This window comes from Schistocerca nitens, chromosome 3 (assembly GCF_023898315.1).
Source record: "Schistocerca nitens isolate TAMUIC-IGC-003100 chromosome 3, iqSchNite1.1, whole genome shotgun sequence".
NCBI lineage: Eukaryota > Metazoa > Arthropoda > Insecta > Orthoptera > Acrididae > Schistocerca > Schistocerca nitens.
This window is the reverse complement of record NC_064616.1, coordinates 532539006-532558112: the sequence shown is the minus strand read 5'-3', so window position 1 is coordinate 532558112 and position 19107 is coordinate 532539006. Positions and strand designations below refer to the sequence as shown.

The 19107-nt window shown below is 41.8% G+C and overlaps 1 protein-coding gene across 5 annotated transcripts in view; it reads right to left on the bottom strand.

Moving 5' to 3' along the window:
• The window catches only part of LOC126248450 (single-stranded DNA-binding protein 3), a 377126-nt gene that overhangs the window by 168052 nt on the left and 189967 nt on the right, over positions 1 to 19107 (bottom strand). The gene's annotated exons all lie outside the window — the stretch shown is intronic.

Genomic DNA, 19107 nt, shown 5'->3' with positions numbered 1-19107 from the left:
ATAAGAATGTAGTCACTACTTCACAAATATTCTTGACATTTATGTAATTACCTCCGTAACGCGTATCCGATACATAATGAAATAGATCTGACAGAAGTTATCACACTTTTTCACTCTGCAAAATTTCGAATTCTGCCTAATTTCAAATGTTCCCCTAAAGCCAAAACTCTGGGAAACCCTGTTCTCAAATTTCACGATATCTGCAAAAAAAAAAAAAAAAAAAAAAAAAAAAAAAAAAAAAAAAAAAAAAAGAAGTCCAATAACGTGTTTGTTCATTTTCACTTTATGAACTCCGAGATTTGGACTGTGAACGTGAATTCAGTAACTAATGTGAAAGAATGTTACAAAGCAAACATACAATATACTTTTACTTCGCGTAACACGTTCAGAGACGTACGCTTTACTTTGATTTTCATCTTTGATGCTTGTATGGCTGAAAGTGAAAACTGCCTATGCATCACGCAGCACAGGCTAGGCGGTCTGCTTTTGGAGCAAGTACACAAGCCGTCTAAAAGCTAAACTCAGGTGCTGCGTCACAGCGGCAACAGGGCAGTAACGGTGAGCTTAGCAGCGCACCTCGTTCCAGTCTTCTGCGGAGCACGACTCCAGCACACTTCCCCAGCATTTATTTCACCTTCCAGCGGCGACCGGTTGGTTACCTCAGCGGCGGCGGCGGCGGCGGCAGCGGCAGCAGCAGAAGTAGTACGCGATGCGGGTTACTTCTGTTTTACCTACACTACAGTCAATTTTCTGGTCGACTATTCTTGGACATCTTCAAGATGCTACGAATACTAGTCAAGCATATACGATCCAAACGTCATGTAAATTTTTGTGTTTTGCTGTCGCTGTTTAATCCTAATGTGGTTTATCCTTCCATCTCTCTGCTAGTTTTTAATATTCTTCGTGAAGTTACTTTATAAACAATTTTTCGATACAATGAGAAAAGACATGCTTGATACAGTGGTGCGCGTACACCTCGCACACAAACATACTGAAGGGAGGAACGATGGAAAGAGACTGCAGAGCATATGCATTAGCGACGTAAAACGTAATTCCTCCATAAGATACGTTACCACTATCATTAACCCTTAACTACTATGGTCGTTGACAGGAACACAGTTACTATGGAGGGGTCTCTCAGACCGCCTTTTTATTTTTTATGTATAAAATAAATCTTTCGTTGAATATGTATTTTTATGACTTTCTGTCGCTCATTACAGTCCTTAGAAGTAGAATTTGGGAAATTTTAAAGTTTTTAAACAATGCAGGACTTCGAACATTTAAGACAAATAAAACAGCAGAACTTGCGGCACATTTTTTTAATTTATGTGTTACGAAAATAACAGTAGACAGACAGCTCTCTATCCACTCACAGATTATTATCAGAGACATAATATTACAGATTCGCAAAATAACTAGTTGGGAAAGCACATTTCTTTTATGAAAAATTGGATGCAAAGTCAGTTTCAAAGTAAAGTGGCTATTGCACTCCATAATTCAACAAAGGGAAAAACTCTGCCATGTTTTACTTATAAAAGAACAAGTTCAAACTAATTATGTAGTCTTACGAACATCTTAATCATATTTCAATCACTTTCAACTGGTATGCATTTCACACAGACCTTAGAACACTCGCCGGCCGAAGTGGCCGTGCGGTTAAAGGCGCTGCAGTCTGGAACCGCAAGACCGCTACGGTCGCAGGTTCGAATCCTGCCTCGGGCATGGATGTTTGTGATGTCCTTAGGTTAGTTAGGTTTAACTAGTTCTAAGTTCTAGGGGACTAATGACCTCAGCAGTTGAGTCCCATAGTGCTCAGAGCCATTTGAACCATTTGAACCTTAGAACACTCCAAACAAATCAGAACACTACACTGTTGACACGGAAATCTTGTTTTCTTATTCAGATGAAGAGAGAACAAGGAACGGTAGATATTTTTCGTTTTTCCAACTGTTCCTTCAGTGTCTACGGTTCATCTTGTATGTGAAGTATTCTTCTGGCGGTGTCAACTCTCGTGGCAAGTATCTTATAGAAACTCTATACCTCATATGGGGCTCAGCAGGATCTCTTGGTAGAGTCTTCATGAAGATCAATCTCGTCTTTACTTCTGCCTTTGGATAAGCTTGACGTACCACGTAAGCATTCACACTACAAACAGCATCCACTAACGCGAAAAAAATGTCCATCTTCTCGTTCGGCAGCTTGATGAATAAGCTGTCCGCACCACCTTTTGCCGTGTTATAAAACATTATGACAGGTTTTCCTGATACAAGATTATTGTTTACTGCCTGGTCGATAGAAGAGATCAGTATTGCAGCTTTTGACGTCTTCATCATAAAGGAAACCAGTGTCATTGTCTCCTGTAAAACCATAAATAGGAGTCTTCACACCTCGTTTCTTATTAGGTAGAAACTGCTGTGGTATCTCCGTTTTATTTCTTTTCAGCGTGCCGACGTATGTGAGGCCTTTTTTCGAAAATGCGTTGACTGGGTCTACTGATGAGTACCAGTTGTCACATGTAATATTTCTTCGCGCATTCTCAATTTGCTCTAAGCTTAGATATTTTCAGATTTATCAACTGAATGATTTCATCTAGAATATCTTCGGTAAAGAACAGTTTCCATACCTCCAAAATAGCAGCGTTTCCTCGAGACTTTTCGCCGTCTGAAGCAGTTCAGGAAGCTGCAAGACGATGTTGTGTTGCCTTGTTCTTATGTTATCTGGAGGCTGCTGCTTTCTCCAGCGAAAACATTTGTTCTTACCGAAGAAGTAAGCTTCTACATCGTCATCAGCTGTCACATCTTCATCACTTTCTGTTTCCTGGTCTGAATTAGTGTCTTGATCGCTAAAGATCTCGAAATCAGGGTCATTATCACTGTCGTCAAAGTCTTCGTCTGAGGATTCACTGAGATGTCCTCGAACATTCACATCTGTTTTATGTAAAACACGTTCCCTTGAAGGTCCAGCTTTCCCCACCATGGAGGACCGATGGCGTTCAAAGGGACGATGACACGCAAACACTAGGGTACGTCTGTGAGACGTGTCAAGGCCCATAAACAAGAAACATTGAGCAGCAACAATGCAAGAGTTCTGGCACGTGTAGCTTGTCAACCAATAGGAAGGTACACAGAAGAGTCTATTTCGCTTCGCACGGATGTATGAAATATCACGAGGCAAAAAATCTTTTAACGCCCCACCCAGGGCGGGACCATTTGACACCCTGCACAAACACTTATCCCAGAAGGATGGATCAAGAAATCGGCTGTGACAAATTTAAAATACTATTCCGGCAGTTACCTTAACTTATTTTGGAAAACTACAGATAATCTAATTTTGGATAGCCAGGCGGGTATTTGAACCCCGCTCCTCCTGAATGCGAGTGGATTACCTTAATGAATACGCCGCCTAGTTGTTTGGCACATCTAGTAACAAGTACATATGCGAATGCTTTACACATTAGTAGCAAACACTAGTTCGGAACACAACAGGCACAAGCTATGTAAATCTACAGCTGCGCATAATCCGAAGGTTGACCGAACTTTTTCTCTCTATTTTTGTATTTATTTCTTAATAATTACAAGATGTGAAAGCGGTAAGCTATACGAAAATCCTTAGATCAACGTAACACCGACGCTTCGGATTTGCTTTCTGACACTTGCCCACCAGCATGCTCATGGATAGCAGTTGAAAGTGATAAATGCTGCGTATACAGCAATAATATTGATTTTCAAACTGCTCATGGTATCTGCAGCAATCAGTTGCTGCCAAGCCTATTAGTACAAAGACACACTGTTATCCGAGCTAAAAGCAAGACGGGTCTTATTATACGGGTGTTTTGGTGATACGAATAAATCTCATCACATGGACTAAACGATGCGATTGCGCTGATGATCCCATATGAAAAGCAGCTCGCGCGACGCTCTGCCACCATACCGGTAATTTAACATCGCATCCGGAACGCCTTTGCCAGCCGCATCGCCCAGAGCGAGACGGAAATCCCACGGCGCCATAGGCCAGGATAATTAATTGGACAGTTAACACGGGCGGAGCGGCAGGCTTGCCAAGAGTAGCGAAATGACAGCTGTCAAGAGTTGTCTTCTCCGTTCTGTCGAGAGTCAACAGCTGTCTTTCACAATATGTCCTCCAGATAGTGAGAAAATCTAAACTGAATTGTTAATAAAAAAATGGCTCTGAGGACTATGGGACTTAACATCTGAGGTCATCAGTCCCCTAGAACTTAGAACTACTTAAACCTAAGTAACCTAAGGACAACACACACATCCATTCCCGAGGCAGGATTCGAACCTGCGACCGTAGCGGTCGTGCGGTTCCAGACTGAAGCGCCTAGAGCCGCTCGGCCATAATACGGCCGGCAATGGTTAATAATTGATGTAGAGAAGAGGCCTTGTATTTGGCACATAACGACCGTTGAATACAAGGATAGAACCAAGAAACATACGGAATGGCATGGCATGACAGGACATGTACTGTCAATTACTTCTCCATTTTGCGGAGCATTTATGTATGGAGAGAAAATCTGTTGGTATATCTTTTCGTCTCTTCCTTATTATAAAGCTATGGGTTACACGGGGGTGGATGGGGAGGGGGGCGGGAGAGAGAGAGAGAGAGAGAGAGAGAGAGAGAGAGAGAGAGAGAGAGAGAGAGAGAGTAGGGTGGTGACAGTAAGGGCATTTGGCCACCCTTTACATTAACCATGCAAATCCGTTCATGACCAAGTCGACCCATCGCCGATGGGGGACGAGAGAAAGAATTTCGTTCGGGCCTTTCCTCAAAGTTTTTTTAAAAATCGTGCCGTGTATTTTCCAAAGACTCCAATGTCAATAAAAACCAATTTATAATCTAAGTTAGGCACCGCTAGAAGAACAATGGAAAAGAAGTCCCTGTAATTGGGAAACAGTGCCCCAATCGTATTTGCATTCACCAACCGAATGCATTTACCATACATTGCCCTAAGCAGTTCGGGTTCAAATGGCTCTGAGCACTATGGGACTTAACATCTGTGGTCATCAGTCCCCTAGAACTTAAAACTACTTAAACCTAACTAACCTAAGGACATCACACACATCCATGCCCGAGGCAGGATTCGAACCTGCGACCGTAGCAGTCGCGCGGTTCCGGACTGAGCGCCTAGAACCGCTAGACCACCGCGGCCGGCAAGCAGTTCGGGAAATTCGCATGGGTTTGGTATCCATTCGGAACATTCTTCCACTCCTCCTCTGTAGGTTGAGGCAGACACTTGTCAAGCAGGCAGACCCAAATCGTAAAGCACACTGTTCTCGTTATGTTAAGGCTGTTGACTTGTCGATACTGTACGTTTAGCGCAACTGAACTAAGTAGCCATATATCGAAAACCGAAATAATAAATTTATAAAATTTATGGTCAATATTTAGCCATCATTTAATTATGTTAAATATTTCAAAGTTATTGCTAAACATTTGTTGCGTTTATTTTCTCTCGTAGCCCATAAGGCTCAACAAAATTGCCATAATTTTAGGGACTATTGTCGGAAATATACAAAGAAAGTGATGATATCTGATTAATGGTGTGCTTCCTAACACACAGACCAGTTGTTATTTTCATTTTATGCCCATTATTTCGACGACTAAGTTTTTTTCCTTTTATGGTACTCGATGCCTGGACTCCACCCAGCTTCTAACAAGTGTGGTTGGGTTCCAGGCAGCGTTAACAGCAGAACTCGAAACACCTGAAGAAGATAGCTGGGTCAGTAGTCGAAATAATGTCCATAAAATCGAAACAGCAAGTCGTCAGTATGCTCTGAAGCACACTATTAATCGATCACGGCGAGAAAACCTGACGATGTCTGGTTCAGAAACAGTTAAAAGATTGAAGTTCGTGTAAGCTGTTCATCTGGGGCTCTTGACACATGTTTTAGAAAGAAGAGATACAGTATCAACTGAAGTCTACAAGAAGACGGAATACAGCACAAACTTCGGAATAATTCCTCACAAAAGACAACACAGACTATCAGGTAACACCAGATGGTGTTTTAACACGTAAGCGATGTTGAGTAGGGTCGGGTCTTTATAGTTGTGAATACGAGCATCAAGACGTGCGGCATGGAGTTTTGCAGGTCTCGAATGTAGTCCAGTAATATTCCGTCCCATGCCGCTTGCATCTGAGCGCACACATCGTATCGATTGGTGGGTGGAAGTGGCGTCCTGATGACGCGCTCCATGGAATCCCACACATTAGCAATCTGACAAGGGAACCTCCCCATCGCACACCCCTCAGATTTAGTTATAATTTGGCACAGTGGATAGGCCTTGAAAAACTGAACACAGATCAATCGAGAAAACAAGAAGAAGTTGTGTGGAACTATGAAAAAAATAAGCAAAATATACAAACTGAGTAGTCCATGCGCAAGACAGGCAACATCAAGGATAGTCTGAACTCAAGAGCGCCGTGGTCCCGTCGTTAGCGTGAACAGCTGCGGAAAGTGAGGTCCTTGGTTCAAGTCTTCCCTCGAGTAAAAAGTTTACTTTCTTTATTTTCGCAAAGTTATGATCTGTCCGTTCGTTCATTGACGTCTCTGTTCACTGTAATGTTTATTGTCTGTGTTTTGCGACCGCACCGCAAAACCCTGCCATTAGTAGACGAAATGACGTGCCTCTCCAATGGGAACCGAAAACATTTGATCGAAAGGCCATAGGTCAACCGATTCCTCCACAGGAAAACACGTCTGATATATTCTATACGACACTGGTGACGGCATGTGCGTCACATGACAGGAATATGTTGTCCATCCACACTTGTACACTTGGCGAATGGGTAAAATGATTCTTCTACCTTGCCCGATTTAGGTTTTCTTGTGGATGTGATAATCACTCCCAAAAAACTGATGAAAACATAAGAGTTTGTCACATAAACAGAAAATAATAAATTAAAATTTTTCACTCGAGGGAAGACTTGAACCAAGGATCTCTCGTTCCTCAGCTGCTCACGCTAACCACGGGACCACGGCGCGCCTGAGCTTACGCACTCCTTGATGTTACCTATGTTGCTAATGGACTACTCAGTTTGTATATTTTGCTTATTTTTTTCATAGTTCCACACAACTTCTTCTTGTTTTCTCGATTGATCTGTGTTCAGTTTTTCAAGGCCTATCCACTGTGCCAACTTATAACTAAATCTGAGGGGGGTGCGATGGGTAGGTTCCCTTGTGAGAGAGACTGGGCGATGCGTCTGGCCATGGCAGTGTATCCACAGCAGTAAGGCACGATCGGGAGGTCGCAGCAGTATGAGGACGACAGTAGTCCTGTTCAAATAGGGCATAGGCAGGGGCGTCCACGAACAGCAGAGCTACCGATGTATGATGGACCTCATGCGTGTACAGTGCGGCTGTCAAGGAGCCCGTAAGGAACTTCGACGATGAATGGGCACCGTCTACGATAACGGTCCCCACAACATCACATCATGGTGGTGGGACGTGTGACAGCAGACTACAAACTGCTCTTCGTGGCGCTCTCCACATTGATACCAGACAAGGACCCGGTGGTTGTGACCTCCAAGACAAAACCGGATGACCTGCTGTCAGTCTGCTGGGCCCCATGTCCGTCGTTGCCGAAACCAGGCGAGCCGGTCGGGACGCTGTGAGGGTGTGAATGGAAGATGTCATGGCGGTTGGAGTCCGGGAAGCCCTGCCTAATGCAGCTGCCTGCCAATAAAACTAGCACTTGCAGCATGTTGCATAAAAGGAAGGACAGCGCACTGATCGGCCCCTATAGTTGCCGTAGGACCTGCTCCCGTGTGGCTGACCATCTTTCGGTACTCACTATGCGGCCCCTCTCGAACTCATAGCTGGGCCAATCTACTGTCAAATGTGTCACCAGGGCATATCGCATGTTCAGGTGATTGGTTCTTCTGGATGCGGCTCTTTATGGCAAAGAGTGCACATCATTTGTTCGGCACTGTATCCTTCTAGTGTTTAAAACGATTTCAATATGTTAGCTACATTTGGGGACTACCCCGCACACGCAGGCTACCTGTCAGTTGTCGCATACATAACCCGTAGGCTACGCAGTGACATTGGCTGTTAAGAAAGAACAGAATTTAAATACAAAACTCTGTAGACAAGGGGGACTAAAAGTGGTTGGGGAGGGAGAGTTGACGAGAGTGAGCTGCAGACAGGTATATGAGTATGTAAGTGGAAGTTTATTCCAAAGTCGGGTTCCTGAAACTACGTAAGGCGCACAGATCTGATTCCGTAAAGAGAACATCACAGGATAGAAACGTGCCACGGTCATGTATGTAGGTTTTACATGTAACGTTACTATATAATTATCCTCACTGGTTACTGAAACACTGACGAATGGCCATGTAACTGCTTATGTCGAATATATTATATTTCTTGAATTGACTGCATAGCTTGGTAGACGAAAGCCTATTGAAAAAATCAGCAAAGGCTGCTTGAATACATTTAGGTCCACCTTTCGCAGCTATAAGAGAATTCCCTCACACGTTCACATTGTCTTCCTCAGGCCCATTCTCCAAATCTTTCTTAAGGCCCGACCGGCCAGCGATTGTCGACGGATGAGACATCGTCCTACATCGCCAAACACACCTCGACAGTTATTCTGCACATGGCAGTTTTCGAGCACTTATGAACGACAGAATACCGGCTGCACTTCATAGAGCATTTTGGGTGCTGTCAGCACTATGAAAAAGTAAAAGGAATACTAGATTTTATCGTAGAATCAGCGTCTAAGTCAGAGATGGAGCAACAGGTTCGAATAGGGGGAGGAAGTGGGTCGGCAGTGTCCTTTCTCAAAGTGATCACGGCGGCATTTCAAGAATAAGAGGAACTATGAAAAACCTACACAGGGACGGTCAGACGGAGATCTGAGTACTGTTCCTCTCGAATTCAAATCCAGTGTCAATCATTGCACCGTACAATGGCCAACAGTAGCATTTAATTACGTAATAGCACCGGGCACACGAGTGGTTTCTAACAGGTATAAGAATAGTGGTAAAATCCCTGCCCACGGTCCGCATCTCGTGGTCGTGCGGTAGCGTTCTCGCTTCCCACGCCCGGGTTCCCGGGTTCGATTCCCGGCGGGGTCAGGGATTTTCTCTGCCTCGTGATGACTGGGTGTTGTGTGCTGTCCTTAGGTTAGTTAGGTTTAAGTAGTTCTAAGTTCTAGGGGACTGATGACTATAGATGTTACGTCCCATAGTGCTCAGAGCCATTTTTGAACCTGCCCATGAACGTAGCATCTATATGAAGTGTGCAGTGGAGAATGCTAGTAGTTCTCTAGACGGTTTGTTTCGCGTTTGTTTGAGCAACTTTCTAGATTTAATACAAGCCGAATGAGTCTCCTCACCCCCCTCCATTTTTTGGGGACGACATATTGTTTAAATGTGACTAGTCTGACCAACTATATCCTTAAAAGCATCTGCATTAGGTTTAGAGGGAATGTTCATAAAGGATGGTGAGGTTGTCCACGACTTAGGCGTAGACTAATAGCCGGCAAAATCAATTACTCAATGAAAGGGATTCTTATAAATTATGTAAGATGCTACTTAAGTGACTCCTAAGTTCATTCATTACATCAAAAATCCGCTTCTAGAAAAACAGTTATACCGCGAGCCACATCAGGTAGGCATAGCTAACCGGCTTTAAATCAGCCTAGCCCTGCTCCCCACCCAAAATATATTGGCGCTACAAAAATTGGGTCTGAAGTGTACTGACAACTATGATTAGAACGTAATATGTTCGTATGAGTTATTATTAACAACAGATTGTTTTTAATTTATGGCAGGGACCAAAATAAACTTACACAATTTACTTCTCCTTACTGGCAAACAAGTAATGAATTATGGGTCGCAGATTTGCCAATATAAAGTATAACGGTAAGAATTATTTCTGAAACAAAACATACATGAATTTCACGTAATTGTTGTATCTGTGGACTGTTGACAGAAGGAATACTGGATTCCTATGTAAACAAATGTCAAAATAATATCCCGAATGGAGAGAGAGAGAGAGAGAATCTAATAGTACGTTACTACAAGATTAATAGTAAACTTGTGGAGCCTGTAATGACGTGTCAATATATGGGGATAATGTTGGAAATTTGTGGTAAGTTCCTATGGGACCAAACTGCTAAGTTCAGCGGTCCCTAGGTTTACACACTACTTAATCTAACTTAAACTAGCTTACGCTAAGGACAAAACACACACACACACACACACACACACACACACACACACACACACGAGGGAGGACTCGAACCTCCGACGGGGGCAGCCGCGCGAACCGTGGCAAGGCGCCTTAGACCGCGCGAACCGTGGCAAGGCGCCCTTAGACCGCACGCCTACCCCGCGCGGCAGGGACAATGTTAGAAGTGAAACTGAATGGAACAAATACACTATCTTATCAAAAATATCCGGACACCTAGAGGTGTACGTTAGCATGTGTGTTCGTCCAGATATTCAGACATCTCACTTGTGTGCCCCAGAAGAGAGTTAGCCGTCATAAACGTTCAAGTCTTCCATCGCATAGTCACAAGTCACTCAAAATCACTCGTTTCCAGCCAGTCACTGTCCTGTGACGAGCCTCTACACCAAATCAAGCGTCGCTTAGCATTGACTACGACGGTGTACAGTTTATGAGGAGCTGCTCGACTCTTTATCTCCTGACCAACGGCCACTGTGCTAGTTAAACTACTGGGCATTGGAACCTACGAGTAATTCCGTCCGCCAAGTTCGAGCGATTTTGTACACTTCGCAGTGCTCCGTGGTATCTGTCCCTCAGTACGCGAGGTCTGTCTCGATGTGGTTTAGCTGTGGGTTGCTCATTCGCGTTTCTACGTCACAATCACATCAACAGTACGTTTGGGCGGCTTTAAAATGGTTTAAATGTCCCTAAATGAGTATGTTCCTCAGGCGACACGAATGACCAGTCCAAGTTCGAAGTCACTGTGCACTCCTGACCGACCAGTTCTGCTGTTACGCCTTCCTTTTATGCTGCAGAGTTCGCCTATCGCGACACCCCCGCGTTACATAGCCGGGTATGGGTACTTTTGGCCAGATGTACGTGAAAGTGCAGATCATCTCTTAAAGATTAAAGCATACAAGACGTCTAGACTCTAGAGTAATGTCCTTATCAATTAGGTGTGAAGGTAGACGCCGAAGTAATCCATAAACGTGGTGCTAGGTGAGTAATCAGACACCGGAACTTTTGCAGAATACGTAAAAAAAAAGCATTAAATTTATCTTCCATTTGAACGTGAATCTGTATAATTCACATCTTAAAGACTGAAACGCCGCAGTTTTAGTTTACTATGTTCTCCCTTTTTTCATATAAATGCCTATCTGACGAAATAAATGCCTTATGTTGCATTTTTATTAATATTTTTACCTTTATTATTAAAAGCAACACTGTCACTGTATAACAACGATGAGTGGCGGTGCCAAAACGTGGTTTTATTATTGTTCTAAATTTCTTCTTTTTGCAGTTTTCATTGTGATGTCGTCGTGCAAGGTAGCTAGAGACATACCGTAACTCAGTGTTCCTTCGCGCATTGAATTGCAAAGTTACATTAATACTTTTGGATACGACATATTTACTAATGGCGGTAAAGTACTTCTGTGCAAAATGTGTGAGCATTCAGTGAAGTATGAAAAAAAAAATCTTTCTTAACACATCAGTGCCATCGAACACAAAAATGCAACCTCCAAGGCTACTAAGAAGAAGCTTTCTTTGCTTCAAATGGCAACTGCACAATCGAGTCGAAAATCGCATTCTGTATTTCTGTATTCGATTCACGTGAAGCTTTTATTGATGTCGGAATCCTTTTGTAGAAACTACAGAATCCTCCATTAAGAGAGTTTTTGGGCACTGTCTGCGGAAGAAATTTAGAGGTGGTAACGGGGAGAGGGAGGGACGGATGGAGGGAGGGAGAGCGTGGACGTATTAGAACTCTGCGACTGCAATTAATTTATAATGAATTAGCTACAAACAGTTTCATTTATAGGCGTTTATGTTTTACGTTTACATTTATCTACGTTGTTTAACATTGCTTCTTCACTAACGGAGTCGCAGAATTTTGCAACTGAAGTTTTTAAGACAGCCGTTGTAAATCTTCGTAAGTAAAGAAACATTATTCACGAGCATGGCATGTCGGGAAAGGGGTGCCATTCATACCGGTGCGTTACCGCAAAAACATTATCACGGAAGCCACAGATTTGACTTTATACGCTAGAAGCGCTGCTGTTAGGTCACGTGATGAAAGTCGAGGTCCGCGGATCACCAAAGGTTGGCCATGCTTGCTGCACACGGACGAAACTATGTCCATTGAGACAAGTTCACGAAAACGTTATGATGAAGTAATAAATCACTACAGATGAGGTTGAAAATACACGTAAGGAACTCAATCGACGAGCCAACTATTCCTTTGGGTTTTATATTGCTAATGTCATTGTTGGGCCATTATATCCTTAAGAAAGTGAAACAAAATCATTCCTGCTTACAACCGAGTTCAAAAAATGTTCAAATGGGTGTGAAATCTTATGGGACTTAACTGCTAAGGTCATCAGTCCCTAAGCTTACACAGTACTTAACCTAAATTATCCTAAGGACAAACACACACACCCATGCCCGAGGGAGGACTCGAACCTTCGCCGGGATCAGTCGCACAGTCCATGACTGCAGCGCCTCCGCCCGCATGGCTAATCCCGCGCGGCAAACAACGGAGTGTCTGGAAAAACAATTCCACTACCGCTAAGTTATTTACCAATTCATTAAGTTAATGTGGCCCGAAGAAATTCAATACGTGAATGTACTACTCTTCATCTCTGGCGCTGCTCCATACATGAAAATGGCTGGGACGACTTTATAAATGCTATTTCCAAATAGGCTTTACGTGACCTGCATAGCACATAATTTCCACAGGGTGTCAAGAGATACAAAGTTTGTTTCCGGATGTCGACAACCTGAATTCCAGTATTAACACTATGCCGTCAGCGCGTCTCGTACAAATTTATTCGTCTGGCGCCGGCAGTGCTAATTCGGATTACTTGGCTTGTCGCCGGCCGTTCTTGACATTATCGAGAGATTATAAATTGTTACGTTTTACTAATCTCATCGTTAGTCCTCATAAGTTCTCAACCCTGTTTCCCTACTTTCATGAAATTTCGAAGATATACATACGTAAATAAATACAAATTTTTTTTTGTTTCATATATTTATTTGCATTGTCTTTGGTGCTTAGTATTTCTCGTTCATATGATATGCAGCAAAACAGTCTCCAAGATGTAACGCAACTCCACAAGACTTGCACATTAAGTTTGTTGTTCTTTTTTTTCTTTTGAAACATATATGGCAGTTTCTTCGTTTTCGTTTATCGTTTCGGAAATACGAAGGCCTATTAGTTGGTACTGCTTTATGTGACCGGAAAGTCTGTCAACCGGATCATGATGAGACGTACGCGATGTAGTGGCAACTTCCAAATTATGCACCGCGCATTCATTGTAAATAATCGTATCGTCTCTTTCGTCTGCCACGATGAAAGGGCACAAGTACTTATAAAAACAAAAAACTTGTTGACGTGTTTAACTTATTGTTACGTAAACACAACACCAACAGAATGCAAAAAATACTGAAGTGCTGTCGCTGGCCACTGCGCGATACTATGCTCATGACACCACTGTGGTGTCGCCGGCCACTGAGCGGTACTGTGCTCACGACACCACTGTGGTGTCGCCGGGCGGCAGAATGTTAGATACTTGTGAAAGCACCACCAAGCATTCAGAAATTTAAAGACATTGCACCAGATGTACCTCTGCACTGTCAATCTATCATAACGAGATGGGAGACATGGATTTCAGCAGCAGTTGACTATGCTTCACATTTCCCGAAAGTAACTCAGTGATAATCGCTCTTGAGGATTAAGCGTTTCAGTTTTAGCAGGAAGCGAACTTCTCGAATCTTCGGGAGTGAGAATGTACTTAACTTACATTGCGGTCGAGTTCGGTTTCCTGCCACAACAGATCTGCAAACTTCAAGAAGTAGGACAGCCTTTGACGAAGTCGGTAAAATTTGTGGATGATTCAATGCAAATATTCGTGGATGATGCATTGCAAATATTCGAGTGTGTGCCAAGGAAATGGGGTTAATTAGTTACGGAAGAGTATAAACTAATGTTTCGCAAAATGCTGATCGTGACAGATTTAGAAATACTTTACAAATTCTACAAGATGACACTTTTACTGCAGTAGGAATGGACCCTTTAATAGTTCAGTGTTTAGAGTTGTGAAGTCGTCTTCTCAGATGAAAAATTTATTATGTAACAGAAGATACAACTTGTCTCCTGAAAATTTAAGAAACATAAGCCTGCAATGCATTTCAATGCATCGGTTTTCAAGGAACATCTTCATTTTTCTGTCAAGGAAAGTTAGTATTATGTTTATATCATTAAACTTACTTTAAAAATGTAACATAACACTATGTTAACAGAAATACGCTGATTGTGTGATTGTCCGAATAATGGAATCTAGTAAATAAATAGGCATGATTTAAGTTACTTCTATATTGCCTTTTATTGCCGATTTTCGATATTTAAAACGCCTTTTTGCCTACCTGTTTTAATTATTTATAACACATAATGTTCCAGTCTCTGGTTATAACAGTTCGGACAGCCAACTCATAAATGTTACACAGACATTTAAGCACTTATATGGGAACCTTTGGAAGAAATGTAATGATGGACTCTCGAAAAACTTATGTCAATTTACAGATTGTGTATTCAAGGTAGACTTGCGCATAGTCAGTGAGAAGAAGATGAGAGAAATTAGGGATATTTAGACTTGCAGTAATTTTTCTGTCACTTCATACGGGAATGGGATACCATGGAACGTAGCTAAATTGTTGCTAAGTACTCTCCGTAACTTTACAATGACTTGTGAAATATGTTCGTCCATGTGAAGGTCATGTAGTCAGGCATGGATATCACTAGCCCCATGTTCTTTTTAATAGAAAGATTCATATACCGAGTTATTCCCTCACCTCCAATCATTAACATCAGCACTGGTTTTCGGGTACTGATTCTTGCGCTGTTATGGTCAAATAACTCTTCAGGATCTGTAGAACACCGCCGAAGGCTTGTGAACTTTACTACGTCGACTATCACTGACGTTCACTATCTAACAGTGCCAGATTACCCACGTAGCAAGAGTTAGAAAACGCCACGGGCCCCGCGCATTAGGGGGTCTCGCGCCTGACTGTAAAAATCTGTCAAGTTACATATGAATGGTATTGTACCTACCATGGAATGGAAAGACGGTGATGTCCAAATCCACAGTGAGTAATGTTCAGTACTTATAGAAAGTTAATGTTTTTAAAATCTTTAGCATAATTACTGTGGTCTTCTTTTGAATTTGGTTTTAAATATAATTAAATTTAATTTCTGATCTTGAATGCCTCATTTAAGTCATTGTATTAACATTATTATTGTGACAAATTTAATGAAGTGAATTTATAATTAAAAATGTGGATGAAGTAAGATAGCGCTTATATTTTCTCATGTTGCGGAAAGAATTAAGCCGGCCGATGTGGCCGAGCGGTTCTAGGCGCTTCAGTCTGGAACTGCGCGACCGCTACGGTTGCAGGTTCGAATCCTGCCTCGGGCATGGCTGTGTGTGATGTCCTTAGGTTAGTCAGGTTTAAGTCGTTCTAGGTCTAGGGGACTGATGACCTCAGATGTTAAATCCCATAGTGCTCAGAACCATTTGAACCATTTTGAAAAGAATTAATGTGCGAAATGTTTGTATGACGATAAGGATTAAAGGAAGTGGACATATCGTTTTGGGCTCACCCTATATAAAGTCTGCAAAACTTTTTGAGAACCTCGCAGCCGTATTTCGAGAGGCGTGTCGCTTCTCACTGCTGCCAGTCTTTGAGCAATTCAAGTGCACACGTGTTCAATTAATTTCATATTCATTACTACAAATAACTACCACAGATGAACGTGAGCATTATTATAATGAGCTTTCACAGAACTTGGTAACTTTCGCTTGATATTTAAAATATATGTCAAGAAACATACGTCGTCAGCTCTGCTACAACTGTTTCCACCCCGCTGCGCCCATAACTTCACAGAAGTTTGTGTATTATTTATCCTCTCCCCACATACTCCTTTGGGCAAGGATTACTAAAACTTTTACGGACTGTAAATAGAGTGTTTCTTCTGCTATGTTTAATCGATGGGCTTGTATTTTTTTAAGTTTAAATGTTATGGCCGGTTAATAAAAATATCGTAATTATGTCATAAGAAAAGATTCAAACGAAGAAAGAATGAAAGGAAGAAGAATTGTTAACAAAATAAAACGCCATACAACGATTAAAACGACGTGGGCCAAGATTCGAAATGAAGTACAATAATTATGTTTAAAATAAAATTACACGGATAAAAATAAAGATCACAGAGATTAAGATTATTAAGAAAAATTACCACGCCGTTGGAACTGAATCCACGACCTACAGTCTACGATCCTACAGCTTTTGTCTAATCTTGAAGTGAAAACTCTTCCAGTGTGTGTAAAATTTCAAAGTCGTGACTGTTTGCGACACATGAAATTATTTTTCGTAGACGAGGACCCACCAGGGTGAACAGCTGAAAGCTGTGAAACATGGGACCCAATGTTATGCAGCGGTGCAAGAGGTTTCGAAAATCGATTTCACCCCTTCGGTTCTGCCCTATGAGAACTTATTCGCTCTTAGATCTGACGCAGCGAACTGGTTCTGGCTTCAGTACAAAATGGGTGTAAATTGCAATACAGACACGTACCGGCATCCGATTAAATAGCAGGCTCCATTTTATTTTTTAATTTTTCCTTCTACGGAGATCGAGATGGCCAACACGAGCAGCAGGCCTAGAGATACGGGCCGACAGTATGCACCGTAAAGTGCAAAGCGTAAAGCAAGAGACGAAAAAGGAAAAAAAACTTTTATCAAAAACTCGTACGCTGTCTGAGGTTTTTAATGTTCAGACTGATGCCGAATCTGAAGGAATTGAAGCAGGACATATTAAAGTTGCACCTTATTGTACAGATGGTGGCATTGGGACCACAATAAAATATTTATCAGGATATGCAAGTCTTTCCCATGTAGCAACATTTTTCTACACGTGACACTGTAGTCGAAGGGACAGCAAGTCCTCCAAATCCAGCCAAACACGCCCTCTCGCCCCTGAGACTCCTTCACACCAAAGATGGGTGAAATATTACATATTCTGCAAGCCAAAAACGAAACTAAAGTAAATTGTACTCCATAGGTATTGGTGAATGGCCGAGAAACTTTGATCCAGATTAGTGGAAAGCGAATGGAAATAGTGAAGTAAAACATATGTAGAGCAATTTTCTGTCTTCGAAGATAAAATATTATAAAGGAATTAAACCAAGATTCTGTTGAACACCATTTTTCACAGGTAGACATAGACTAAAGAATAAAACTCACATTTGAATCTGATTGTTTTATTAGAATCTAAAGGGAAAGTTTTATGTTTTGTTTGCTAATTTACTAATTCAGACAGCTCGACATGGTTTACGACAGATGACTTTGATAATTGGAAGAACGATAATATTTTGCTGAAAAGACATGAAGAAAGTACGTTACACATAATTTCGTTGTTAGTTTGCAAAAACAAGAATGCGCGTATCGATTCTCAACTTGTGAGTCAAACAGGGACCAAACGAAAGTATTGGCGAACGCCCTTAGAACGAATTAGTGCAGTTTCAACTTTGTTAGAGAACGAGGACTGGCATTTCGAGGTAGTGGTGAAGTAGTTGGATCACCTTACAGTTGGAATAATTTAGGTTTATTAGAATGAATGGATAAATTTGACATTTTTTGTTCAACATACACATATTCATGCAAATAAAAGAAAGGTATATGGATTATACATTTCAAGAACAACGTGCCAGGATACAATTTTGACAAAGACATGGTTGGAGAACGTGGCTGTTACATGAAATAAATTGTTGCTGGTATACAGCAACCAGCTACAAATTGGTTTTAGGTTACTTCAATTACTTTTGAATACATCGTGGGAGCAGACAGTGATCAATATTATTACTAATAGTTATTATTAAACCAGTCTTAATCACGAATTTATTTCTTTTGGTAACCGGGTTCGACCACGACTGTGGTCATCTTCAGAACAAAATGCTGTATGAGCAGAAGCCTCCAAAAACGTTCAAATGTGTGTGAAATCTTATGGGACTTACATGCTAAGGTCATCAGTCCCTAAGCTTACACACTACTTAACCTAAATTATCATAAGGACAAACACGCACACCCATGCCCGAGGGCGGACTCGAACCTCCGCCGGAACCAGCCGCACAGTCCATGACTGCAGCGCCTTAAACCGCTCGGCTAATTCCACGCGCAGAAGCCTCCTTCTGGTGGGTAAATCACTGCTCAGGCTCCCGCTCATGCAGCATTTTGGTCTGAAGATGACCACAGGCGTGGTTGTAATCGGTTACCAGAAGAAATAAATTCGTGATTAAGACTGATTTTAATAGTAACTATTGGGCTACTTTATTTAAAAAGCACCGTTACTGGTTTCAAATTTTTTACAATTCATCTTCAGAAGGTTTTTTAAGGCTTTCATCCAAATCATAAAAGAAGGTTGTATACCTGGAAGAATCCTGGAGATACTAAAAGGTATCAGACAGATTATATAATGGTAAGACAGAGATTTAGGAACCAGGTTTTAAATTGTAAGACATTTCCAGGGGCAGATGTGGATTCTGACCACAATCTATTGGTTATGAACGGCAGATTGAAACTGAAGAAACTGCAAAAAGGTGGGAATTTAAGGAGTTGGGACCTGGATAAACTGAAAGAACCAGAGGTTGTAGAGAGTTTCAGGGAGAGCATAAGGGAACAATTGACAGGAATGGGGGAAAGAAATACAGTAGAAGAAGAATGGGTAGCTCTGAGGGATGAAGTAGTGAAGGCAGCAGACGATCAAGTAGGTAAAAAGACGAGGGCTAATAGAAATCCTTGGGTAACAGAAGAAATATTGAATTTAATTGATGAAAGGAGAAAATATAAAAATGCAGTAAAT